Raw genomic sequence first — 12,223 nt, 5'->3', positions numbered from 1 at the left:
ATCTCTCCTCCCGTCCTCTGATCTCTCTCTCCTTCCTCTCTCTCTTCTCCTCTAACATGAGACCAATATAAAATATAATATATAATATGTCAAGTATTAGTAGTTCCATAAAACACTACTTGTTATTGGGGTTTAGAATGGTTTGTATGGACACATGAATTTCTCCATGTGGGATAATAAAGTTGACTAATATTGAACTGCTATAATCACTGTAGATTTATACTCTACCTACCTGGTGGACTGACGCTTTGAGCCTGGAGATCTGAGGAGAAAGAGAGAGACAGAGGAGAAAGAGAGAGAAAGAGACAGAGAGATAGAGAGAAAGAGAGAGAGAGAAACAGTGGTGTTGTAACTTTAATGGGTTACAGAGTTCATGGGTTACAGAGTTAATGTTTACAGTTCACTCATTGAGCTGTATCTAAAGATATTTTCTTTACAGTTATTTATATATGTAGTTGTATTAGAATTCATGTGATGTAGTTTGAGAGAACTACATACATAGAACTACTACATACATATTTGTGTTGTATTGGTGAGTATTGGATTACGCTATTGACTGCACGTTCCAGAATGCCTTGTGACAGGAAGTAAGAAAAGCCAATTATGTGCGGTGATTATCCTGACTTTCTCTAGCAACTTTCTGTTAATCTTTTTGTAGAATCTAAAGTAGTTAAATGTGACGTGAACAAGTATTATTACTAAAATAAGCTTCATTTCAAACCCGACGTCCCGAGTCATAACTTTGAAGATAGTTATTCTTTATGGAGAAAGGGAGGAGTCAGAGGAAGAGAGAGGCAGAGGTCAAATGTACATCAACATGACCTTTCATGATGTGATGGGGAAGACAGGCTTATCGTTGGTATGGTGCAACAACACCCATGTGAACACATATTCCCCCTCTCTCCTCCTCTCTCCTCTACCCTTCTCTCTCTACTACCGTCCTCTCTCCCCTCCCCTCCTCTCTCCCCTCCCCTCCTCTCTCCTCTACCCTTCTCTCTCCCCTACCATCCTCTCTCCCCTCCCCTCCTCTCTCCCCTCCCCTCCTCTCTCCTCTACCCTTCTCTCCCCTACCATCCTCTCTCCCCTCCCCTCCTCTCTCCTCTACCCTTCTCTCTCCCCTACCATCCTCTATACCCTACCCTCCCTTCTCCTCTACCCTTCTCTCTACTCCACCCTCCTCTCTCCCCTACCCTCCTCTCTCCTCTCTCCTCTACCCTCCTCTCTCCTCTACCCTCCTCTCTCCTCCACCCTCCTCTCTCCCCTACCCTCCTCTCTACACTACCCTTCTCTCTCCTCTACCCTCCTCTCTACACTACCCTTCACTCTCTCCTACCCTCCTCTCTCTTACCCTCCTTTCTCCCATCCCCTTCTCTCTACCCTACCCTCTATCCCATACCCCACCCCACCCTCTCCTCTACCCTTCTCTCCCCTCTACCCTTCTCTCTCTACTACCCTCCTCTCCCCTACCCTCCTTTCTCCTTCACAAATCTTTCTCCCCTACCCTCCTCTCTCACCTCCCCTTCTCTCTCCACTCTCCTCCTCTCTTCTCTATCCCTCCCCTCATCTCTCCTCTCCCCTTCTCTCTCCCCTACCTTCCCCTTCTCTCTACCTTAGCCTCTCTCCCCTCCCATCCTCTCTCCCCTCCCCTCCTCTCTCCTTCACAAATCTCTCTTTCCCCGACCCTTCTCTCGCCCCTACCTCAATCTCTCATCTACCCTCCTCTCTCCACTACCCTCCTCTCTCCTCTACCCTTCTCTCTCTCCTCCCTCCACTCTCCCTCCACTCTCCCCTACCCTCCTTTCTCCCCTACCCTCTGTCCCTTACCATCCTCTCTTCTCTATCCTACTTTCCTCTCTCCTCCAAAAATCTCTCTCATCCCTACCCTCATCTCTCACCTATCCTGCTCTATGCCCTACCCTCCCGTCTCCCCTCCTCTCCTCTCTCCTCAAACGTTCTCTCTCCCCTCCCCTTCTCTCTCACCTATCCTGCTCTATGCCCTACCCTCCCGTCTCCCCTCCTCTCTCCCCTCCCCTTCTCTCTCCCCTCCCCTTCTCTCTCACCTATCCTGCTCTATGCCCTACCCTCCCGTCTCCCCTCCTCTCTCCCCTCCCCTTCTCTCTCCCCTCCCCTTCTCTCTCACCTATCCTGCTCTATGCCCTACCCTCCCGTCTCCCCTCCTCTCTCCCCTCCCCTTCTCTCTCCCCTCCCCTTCTCTCTCACCTATCCTGCTCTATGCCCTACCCTCCCGTCTCCCCTCCTCTCTCCCCTCCCCTTCTCTCTCCCCTCCCCTTCTCTCTCACCTATCCTGCTCTATGCCCTACCCTCCCGTCTCCTCTCCTCTCTCCCCTCCCCTTCTCTCTCCCCTCCCCTTCTCTCTCACCTATCCTGCTCTATGCCCTACCCTCCCGTCTCCCCTCCTCTCTCCCCTCCCCTTCTCTCTCCCCTCCCCTTCTCTCTCACCTATCCTGCTCTATGCCCTACCCTCCTGTCTCCAGTCTACCGTCTTCCCTCCCCTTCTCTCTCCCCTCCCCTTCTCTCTCTCCTACCCTCCTTTCTCCCCTCCCCTTCTCTCTCTCCTCCCCTCCCCTTCTCTCTCTCTCTCCTCCTCCTCAAATCTCTCTCCCCTCCTCTCTTTTCCATCATTCTCAGCTCATTTATCTCTCTCTCTTGCTCTCTTTCGCTCTCTCACTCTTCCTGACATATAGTGTTGGACTTGTTAAAAAAGCTCATAGAGCTCTAGCATCTACACCCCTCCCTTCTCCAGCTTTGACATAACACCAATATAATATATAATACATAATATACACTCTCATTCATTTACATAGAGACAGATACAATCAATCATTGACACACTGAATATACAACAGTCAGATTCATGACACCATCACAACTTAACTGACATTAGTGCCTGTCCCCAGATGGACAGTTAGGCTACAGTAAAGTACATTTACAGGTGATCACATTATTGTCCTGCTTTGAGACACATTTTTACTGTCTGCTTCCAGTTGCATGTTATTTTACTAACCCTGCAAATTATAAAATATCTTACAATATCAAAACATATCTCAGTAACTGTCACAAGTGTATATTAATATAACAGCATCTTACCTGTGCTCCAAAAAATGATCATCAAAATCACTGCAGGTATCATGTCTGTCTCTAACTGGGGCTCCACTGACATATACAAGTCACTGTCATAAAGTTTGGACTGAAGAGTGGAACATACTGCTAGGCTATATGACTTCTCTCTCATTAGTTCAGTACGTCTTTGATGTGAGATAAACTTCTTAGCAACTTATCTTGGATCAGTGGTTGAACACACTACAGCAAACTGATCTGTTAAAAAAACTCCACAGGAAACTGCTGGCAGAGCAGCAACGTTTCACATAATGATGACATCACTGATGAGAAGTCAGTGATAAAAAGATGAAGAGGAGAGGGGAAAGGAGAGGGGGGAAGAGGAGAGGGGGAGAAGAGGAGAGGGGAGAGGAGAGAAGAGGAGAGGGGGAGAGAAGAGGAGAGGTGGGAGAAGAGGGGAGAGGAGAGGGGGAGAAGAGGAGAGGGGAAAGGAGAGGGGGAGAGAAGAGGAGAGGGGGGAGAAGAGGAGAGGGGAGAGGATGGGAGAAGAGGAGAGGGGAGCGAAGAGGAGAGGGGGAGAAGAGGGGGAGAAGAGGAGAGGGGGAGAGAAGAGGAGAGGGGTAAGGAGAGGAGAGGGGGAGAAGAGGAGAGGGGAGAGGATGGGAGAAGAGGAGAGGGGAGAGAAGACGTGAGGGGGAGAAGAGGAGAGGGGAGAGGATGGGAGAAGAGGAGAGGGGAGAGAAGACGTGAGGGGGAGAAGAGTTGAGGGGGAGAAGAGGAGAGGGGAGAGGAGAAGGGGAGAGAATAGGAGATGGGGAGAAGAGGAGAGGAGAGAGGACAGGATGGGAGAAGAGGGGAGGGGAGCGAAGAGGAGAGGGGGGAGAAGAGGGGGAGAAGAGGAGAGGGGAAAGAAGAGGATGGGAGAAGGGGAGAGGAGGTACTGTTTGTCTCCCACCGTTCCACTCAGAGGACTCTACCTTCTGTTATCAAGTGGGCGTTTCCACTATATTTAGTTCACCAGTCATTTCAGTTAAGGGAAGTGAACAAGTGAACAAGGAGAGATAATTGGGACAGAGATTCTTTCTAGTCTACAGATCTGCATCTGTGACACCAGATTATAACCTAGTGGCCATAAGAGGAACTGTCCTGTCAGTTTTTTTTTACTGCTGGCTCAAAACAACACATGACCTGCATACATGATATGATTCATGTGTGAGTACTAAAAGCATATGAATATAGTATATTATATTATATTTATTATATATGTGGGTCTGATAAGTAAACACTCTTAATGTTTGCTGTTTTATCACTAAGAAGAACATTGGTAACTATGTAACCAAACACATGTGAAACCTCATGATGTGAGTGATAAGAAGTGTTTAAAAAGTCGAGTTCTGAACCCTGTAGACTACTGCACTACTTCTGAAGAAGACCAGACTCATTTCAGAATGAAGACTGCTATAGTTCCGATGGTGTTGCTGTTCTGTCTGTCTGGGGCCTGGACTCAGGGAGAGAGTGGAGGGGTGACTAGTAGGTCTGTCTGTCTGTCTGTCTGTCTGTCTGTCTGTCTGTCTGTCTGTCTGTCTGTCTGTCTGTCTGTCTGTCTGTCTGTCTGTCTGTCTGTCTGTCTGTCTGTCTGTCTGTCTGTCTGTCTGTCTGTCTGTCTGTCTGTCTGTCTGTCTGTCTGGTGCATGGACTCAGGGAGAGAGTGGAGGGGTGAGAAGTAGTTCTGTCTGTCTGCCCGTAATGTGTTGATAGTAATATACTCTGTTGTTAGGTACAGTATAGAGGGAGGTAAGTTGTTATCTATCTATAATAATAATATACTATGTTAGGTACAGAATAGAGGGAGGTAAGTGGTTATCTATCTATAATAATAATATACTATGTTGTTAGGTACAGAATAGAGGGAGGTAAGTGGTTATCTATCTATAATAATAATATACTCTGTTGATAGGTACAGAATAGAGGGAGGTAAGTGGTTATCTATAATAATAATAATAATATACTCTGTTGTTAGGTACAGAATAGAGGGAGGTAAGTGGTTATCTATCTATAATAATAATATACTATGTTGTTAGGTACAGAATAGAGGGAGGTAAGTGGTTATCTATCTATAATAATAATATACTCTGTTGTTAGGTACAGAATAGAGGGAGATAAGTGGTTAGGCCACCTTAAGGGAGTTGGGGGAAGTTGCACCTAGATGCTGATCGTAGCAGGTTAGGAGAATTAGGTTAAGGTTAGGAAAAGGGTTGAGATTAGCTCAAATGTAAAAAAATATCACCTTTTGATGTGAATTAGACAAAAGCTGGATCCCTTCTTGCCATGACCTTGGGGTTGGGGAAGCTGATCCTGGTCTTTACTAAGGGAAAACCCTGAAGCTTAGGCTACAGTCACACAGTCCGTTTCCAGTACCAACATCCCACCCCTAGGGGGCAGTGCCTGGAGTACCAGCATGGTTTATAGTTGTTAACATAGTGAAGTTTCCCCTATGAACTCTGGTAACCCTAACTCTAACCCTGCTAAATAGTCATAAGATTAATTAATAGTTAATTCATGTTTACCTGCACTGACCCTACATAAACTCACAATACTATATATAGACACTCACTCATAATACTATATATTCACACTATATACACACTATATATACAATACTATATATTCACACTATATACACACTATATATACAATACTATTTATTCACACTATATACACACTATATATACAATACTATATATTCACACTATATACACTATATTTATACAATACTATTTATTCACACATATACACACTATATATACAATACTATATATTCACACTATATACACACTATATATACAATACTATGTATTCACACTATATACACAATACAATACATACAATACTATATATTCACACTATATAAACACTATATATACAATACTATATATTCACACTATATAAACACTGTATATACAATACTATATATTCACACGATATGCACAATACTATATATACCATACTACACATTCACACTATATAAACACTATATATACAATACTATATATTCACACTATATACACAATACTATATATTTACACTATATATCCAAAACTATATATTCACACTATATACACACTATATATACAATACTATATATTCACACTATATACACAATACAATACATACAATACTATATATTCACACTATATAAACACTATATATACAATACTATATATTCACACGATATGCACAATACTATATATACCATACTACACATTCACACTATATAAACACTATATATACAATACTATATATTCACACTATATACACAATACTATATATTTACACTATATATCCAAAACTATATATTCACACTATATACACACTATATATACAATACTATATATTCACACTATATACACAATACAATACATACAATACTATATATTCACACTATATAAACACTATATATACAATACTATATATTCACACGATATGCACAATACTATATATACCATACTACACATTCACACTATATAAACACTATATATACAATACTATATATTCACACTATATACACAATACTATATATGTACACTATATATCCAATACTATATATTCACACTATATACACACTATATATCCAATTCTATATATTCACACTATATACACACTATATATACAATACTATATATTCAAACTATATACACGCTATATATACAATACTATATACACACTATATATACAATACTATATACACACTATATATACAATGCTATATATTCACACTATATACACACTCAATCACACACTACATTGACACACAAATCCCACACCAACACAACACAGACACAGATATGCATACCGACACACACACAACACACAACACACACACACACACACACGCATGCACACACACACGCACACACGCATGCGCACACGCACACACGCACACATGCACACACACACACACGCACACACGCACGCGCACACGCACACACGCACACATGCACACACACACACACACACACACACACACACACACACGCACACACGCACACACGCACGCGCACACGCACACATGCACACACACACACACACACGCACGCGCACACGCACACACGCACACATGCACACACACACACACACACACACACACACACACACACACACACACACACACACACACACACACACACCCACACTTGACCCTCATCTGCTGCTGCTCCTTTCTTTATTTGACTTGTATTTTATTTGTATCATTTGTTGTTTCATCTCTTTTCTACTATTTGATATTTTCACCAGTATGTGGTAACATTTCACAACTATTAGAACAAAACTCACAACAGATCATCAAAAAGGCTGTTTTTTCTAAACGTTCAGCACATTTTCAGTTGACTAAAGTACAACACACCAAATCACACAGTAACTTTTCCACCAAACCTAATCAGTGATTCATTTAGAAATACATTTCATATAAAGTAATTTCCTTTCACAATGCAATGCTCACAATACTTTCATATGATTCTCTTCTCATTTGTTTAAGTACATTTGACCATCACTTAATAGAACTGACTTTACACTTTTTCCTAATTGTTTCCACACTAAAACTGGCCCATGAGGACCAATGACCCAAACCTGTAACTCATTTATCAGAACCAGACACCACATCTACAATACTACTGGAACATGAGGACCAATGACCCAAACCTGTAACTCATTTATCAGAACCAGACACCACATCTACAATACTACTGGAACATGAGGACCAATGACCCAAACCTGTAACTCATTTATCAGAACCAGACACCACATCTACAATACTACTGGAACATGAGGACCAATGACCCAAACCTGTAACTCATTTATCAGAACCAGACACCACATCTACAATACTACTGGAACATGAGGACCAATGACCCAAACCTGTAACTCATTTATCAGAACCAGACACCACATCTACAATACTACTGGAACATGAGGACCAATGACCCAAACCTGTAACTCATTTATCAGAACCAGACACCACATCTACAATACTACTGGAACATGAGGACCAATGACCCAAACCTGTAACTCATTTATCAGAACCAGACACCACATCTACAATACTACTGGAACATGAGGACCAATGACCCAAACCTGTAACTCATTTATCAGAACCAGACACCACATCTACAATATTACTGGCCCATGAGGACCAATGACCCAAACCTGTAACTCATTTATCAGAACCAGACATCACATTTACAATACTACTGGCCCATGAGGACCAATGACCCAAACCTGTAACTCATTTATCAGAACCAGACACCACATCTACAATACTACTGGCCCATGTTTAGCTTTACAATCAGATTTCAATTCTACAACAAACATTTGGCAAAACACACCACACAATGCTCTACCTTTGGCACAACCTTCACAACTAAAATCTCTTGTGTGTAAATGAAAAGCAACACTGTTCAACAAGCTGAGATCAATCACCAATTGATCACTTTCACTCTGCACAAGTGCAAACACCAGTTACGTAAACGTTCACTTCACAATCAGACCTTTGGTATGGATAAAAAGACCACAGATGAGTCCTCCTGTATTTGGAGAACAATGGAAGCAAACTTGGCAGAGAGAGGTAGAGGAGGAGGAAGAGGAGGAGGAGGAAGAGGAGGAGGAAGAGGAGGAGGAAGAGGAGGAAGAGGAGGAAGACCAAGAACAAGGAGAGTAATCTGTGCTGAAATTTGAGCGACTGTGGTGGACCATGTGGTCAACCATGATTTGACCTTGATAGAGGCTGGACAGACCATGTGGTCAACCATGATTTGACCTTGATAGAGGCTGGACAGACCATGTAGTCAACCATGATTTGACCTTGATAGAGGCTGGACAGACCATGTGGTCAACCATGGTTTGACCTTGATAGAGCCTGGACAGACCATGTGGTCAACCATGGTTTGACCTTGATAGAGGCTGGACAGACCATGTGGTCAACCATGGTTTGACCTTGTTAGAGGCTGGACAGACCATGTGGTCAACCATGATTTGACCTTGATAGAGGCTGGACAGACCATGTGGTCAACCATGGTTTGACCTTGATAGAGGCTGGGCAGAGAGTGCAGCCCAATCTGAGCCACTTCACCATAGCATCCACCATCCAGACGTTCCACAATGAGAAGAGGTTTGTACTGCAGACATTGGACCTCTCTACTACTTGTACTACTTGACAGTAGTACAACATAAAGCACAGTAAAGACTGGAGATTCCAATACATACTGGAAGGGGAAACAAAGTACATGTTTCATGTATTGCTGGATGGAGGAAACTGGGAGCTATACTACTCTGTAACCTGTTTATTTTGTATACTGTATTACTGTAGTGTTTACTGTACTGTATGGAGGAAACTGGGAGCTATACTACTATGTAACATGTTTATCTTGTATACTGTATTACTGTAGTGTTTACTGTACTGTATGGAGGAAACTGGGAGCTATACTACTATGTAACATGTTTATCTTGTATACTGTATTACTGTAGTGTGTACTGTACTGGATGCTATGTTGTTGTTGTAGAACTGAAAGACGACCACCACGTGGTACAACACATCTATTTACAGGAGAACAGGAGGCTGCCATTGTGTAAATGGTAGTTGAACATAATGCCATAAGACTGCAGGAAAGCCATCAACAGATGATTGAAAACCCTGCCATCTTCCATAACATCAGATTGAGTTTATCAACCAAAACCCACATCCTTAAAACCTGTTGGGGCTAGGGGGCAGTACCCTAACCCTAGGATATGCATATTATTAACATATTTGGATAGAAAACACTCTGCACTTTCTAAAACTGTTTGAATGGTGTCTGTAAGTATAACAGAACTCATATGGCAGTCAAAACCCTGAGCCAAATTCTTACAGGAAGTGGATACCTGATGTGTTGAATTACTTTTAAGCCTATGCCATTGAAACACACAGGGACTTATTAATCATTGAGCACTTCCTACGCCATCCACTAGATGTCACCAGTCTTTACAAAGTGGTTTGAGTCTTCTACTGTGAAAACTGACTGAACAAGAGACTTGGAAAGTTGGTCATAAGCGGATGGCCTATACTACTCTGGCGCGCGAGTGCATGTTTGGCTACTCTCGTTCCAATATGTTTTAAAAGAGAATGCAATCGTCCGCCTTGAATATTATTGAAGTTCTGATTGAAAAAGGCCCTAATGATTTATGCTATACAACGTTTGACATGTTTGAACGAACGTAAATATTTTTTTTCCCTCTTTGGTGAAGACAAGTCCGGCCGGCGACGTTCATGTTTTTGAGTAGCCTACAGGACCCGCTAACAAGACGGAGCTTTTTGGACATAAATTATGAGCTTTTTCGAACAAAACTACATTTGTTATGGACCTGGGATTCTTGGAAGTGCCTTCTGATGAAGATAATCAAAGGTAAGGGAATATTTCCATAGTATTTTTGATTTTAGATCTCTCCAACATCTCCTAGCCTGTATCGCCAAGCCTATTTTTCTGAGCACAGGACCTCGTTTATTGCAAAGTGTGATTTCCCAGTAAAGTTATTTTTAAATCTAGCAATGCGGTTGCGTTCATGAGATGTTAATCTATAATTCTTTGAATGACAATATAATATTTTACCAATGGTTTCGAATAGTAATTATTTAATTTGTTGTGCTGATTGACTGGCGGTATTGGAGGGAAAATAGTTTCTCAACATCAACGCCATTAAAAAATGCTGTTTTTGGATATAAATATGAACTTGATAGAACACAAAATGCATGTATTGTCTAACATAATGTCCTAGGAGTGTCATCTGATGAAGATTGTCAAAGGTTAGTGCATATTTTTAGCTGGTTTTCTGCTTTTGGTGACGCCTGTCTTTGCATTGACAAAACATTACACACAGCTATTTTCAATGTACTGTCCTAACATAATCTAACTTTATGCTTTCGCCGTAAAGCCTTTTTGAAATCGGACAACGTGGTTAGATTAAGGAGATGTTTATCTTTCAAAGGGTGTAAGATAGCTGTATGTTTGAGAAATTTGAATTATGACATTTAATTGTTTTCAAATTTGGCGCCCTTGATATTTCACCTGCTGTTGATAGGGTGTACCAGGGGTGGGACGCTTGCGTTAACCTGTTATGGCTAGGTGGCAGTATTTTCACGGCCGGATAAAAAACGTACCCGATTTAATCTGATTATTACTCCTGCCCAGAAACTAGAATATGCATATAATTAGAAACACTCCAAAGTTTCTAAAACTGTTTGAATGGTGTCTGTGAGTATAACAGAACTCATTTGGCAGGCCAAAACCTGAGAAGATTCCTTACAGGAAGTGCGCTCTCTGACCATTTCTTGGCCTTCTACACTCTCTTTATTGAAAACTGAGGATCCCTGCTGTAACGTGACACTTCCTACGGCTCCCATAGGCTCTCAGAAGGCGGGAAAAAGCTGAATGATGTCTTTGCAGGCCATGGCTGAAAAACATTAGCGCATTTTGATAGTGGTCGATTAGAGAAGAGAGACTGGAGGCGCGTGCACGAGGCGACACCATGTTTTTATTCTTTCATCTTTGAACGAAAACAACGACTCCCGGTCGGAATATTATCGCATTTTTACGAGAAAAATAGCATAAAATTGATTTTAACTTGTTGGGGCTAGGGGGCAGTATTGAGAATTTTGGAAAAAATATGTGCCCATTTTTAACTGCCTCCTACACCAACTCAGAAGCTAGAATATGCATATTATTGTGCAGGTTTGGATAGAAAACACCCTAAAGTTTCTAAAACTGTTTGAATGGTGTCTGTGAGTATAACAGAACTCCTATGGCAGGCAAAAACCTGAGAAGGTTTCATGCAGGAAGTACCCTGTCTGACAAGGTGTTGTTGTTCTTGCTTCTGTTTATTGAAGAGTCAGGATCTTAGCTGTAACGTGACAATTCCTAGGGCTCCAATAGGCTCTCAGAACCCGGGAAAAACCTGAACGATGACGAGGCAGCCTCAGGCTGAAACACAGAATCCCCTTTTCCAAGTGTCCCATCAGAGGACAATAGAATTAGGCTCGTGTGCGATTCGACCCCTTGCAGTATTTTCCTTCGGCTGTTTAGCTAATTGCAGATTCCCGGTCGGAATATTATCGCTTTTC

General features: G+C 42.2%; 1 protein-coding gene across 2 annotated transcripts in view; it reads right to left on the bottom strand.

Moving 5' to 3' along the window:
• The window catches only part of LOC115187367 (deleted in malignant brain tumors 1 protein), a 124,390-nt gene that overhangs the window by 19,425 nt on the left and 92,742 nt on the right, over positions 1–12,223 (bottom strand). The gene's annotated exons all lie outside the window — the stretch shown is intronic.

The sequence above is a fragment of the Salmo trutta genome, unplaced genomic scaffold (assembly GCF_901001165.1).
Source record: "Salmo trutta unplaced genomic scaffold, fSalTru1.1, whole genome shotgun sequence".
Taxonomy (NCBI): Eukaryota; Metazoa; Chordata; class Actinopteri; order Salmoniformes; family Salmonidae; genus Salmo; species Salmo trutta.
Note: the sequence above shows the minus strand (reverse complement) of the source record. Positions and strands in the feature narration are given on the sequence as shown.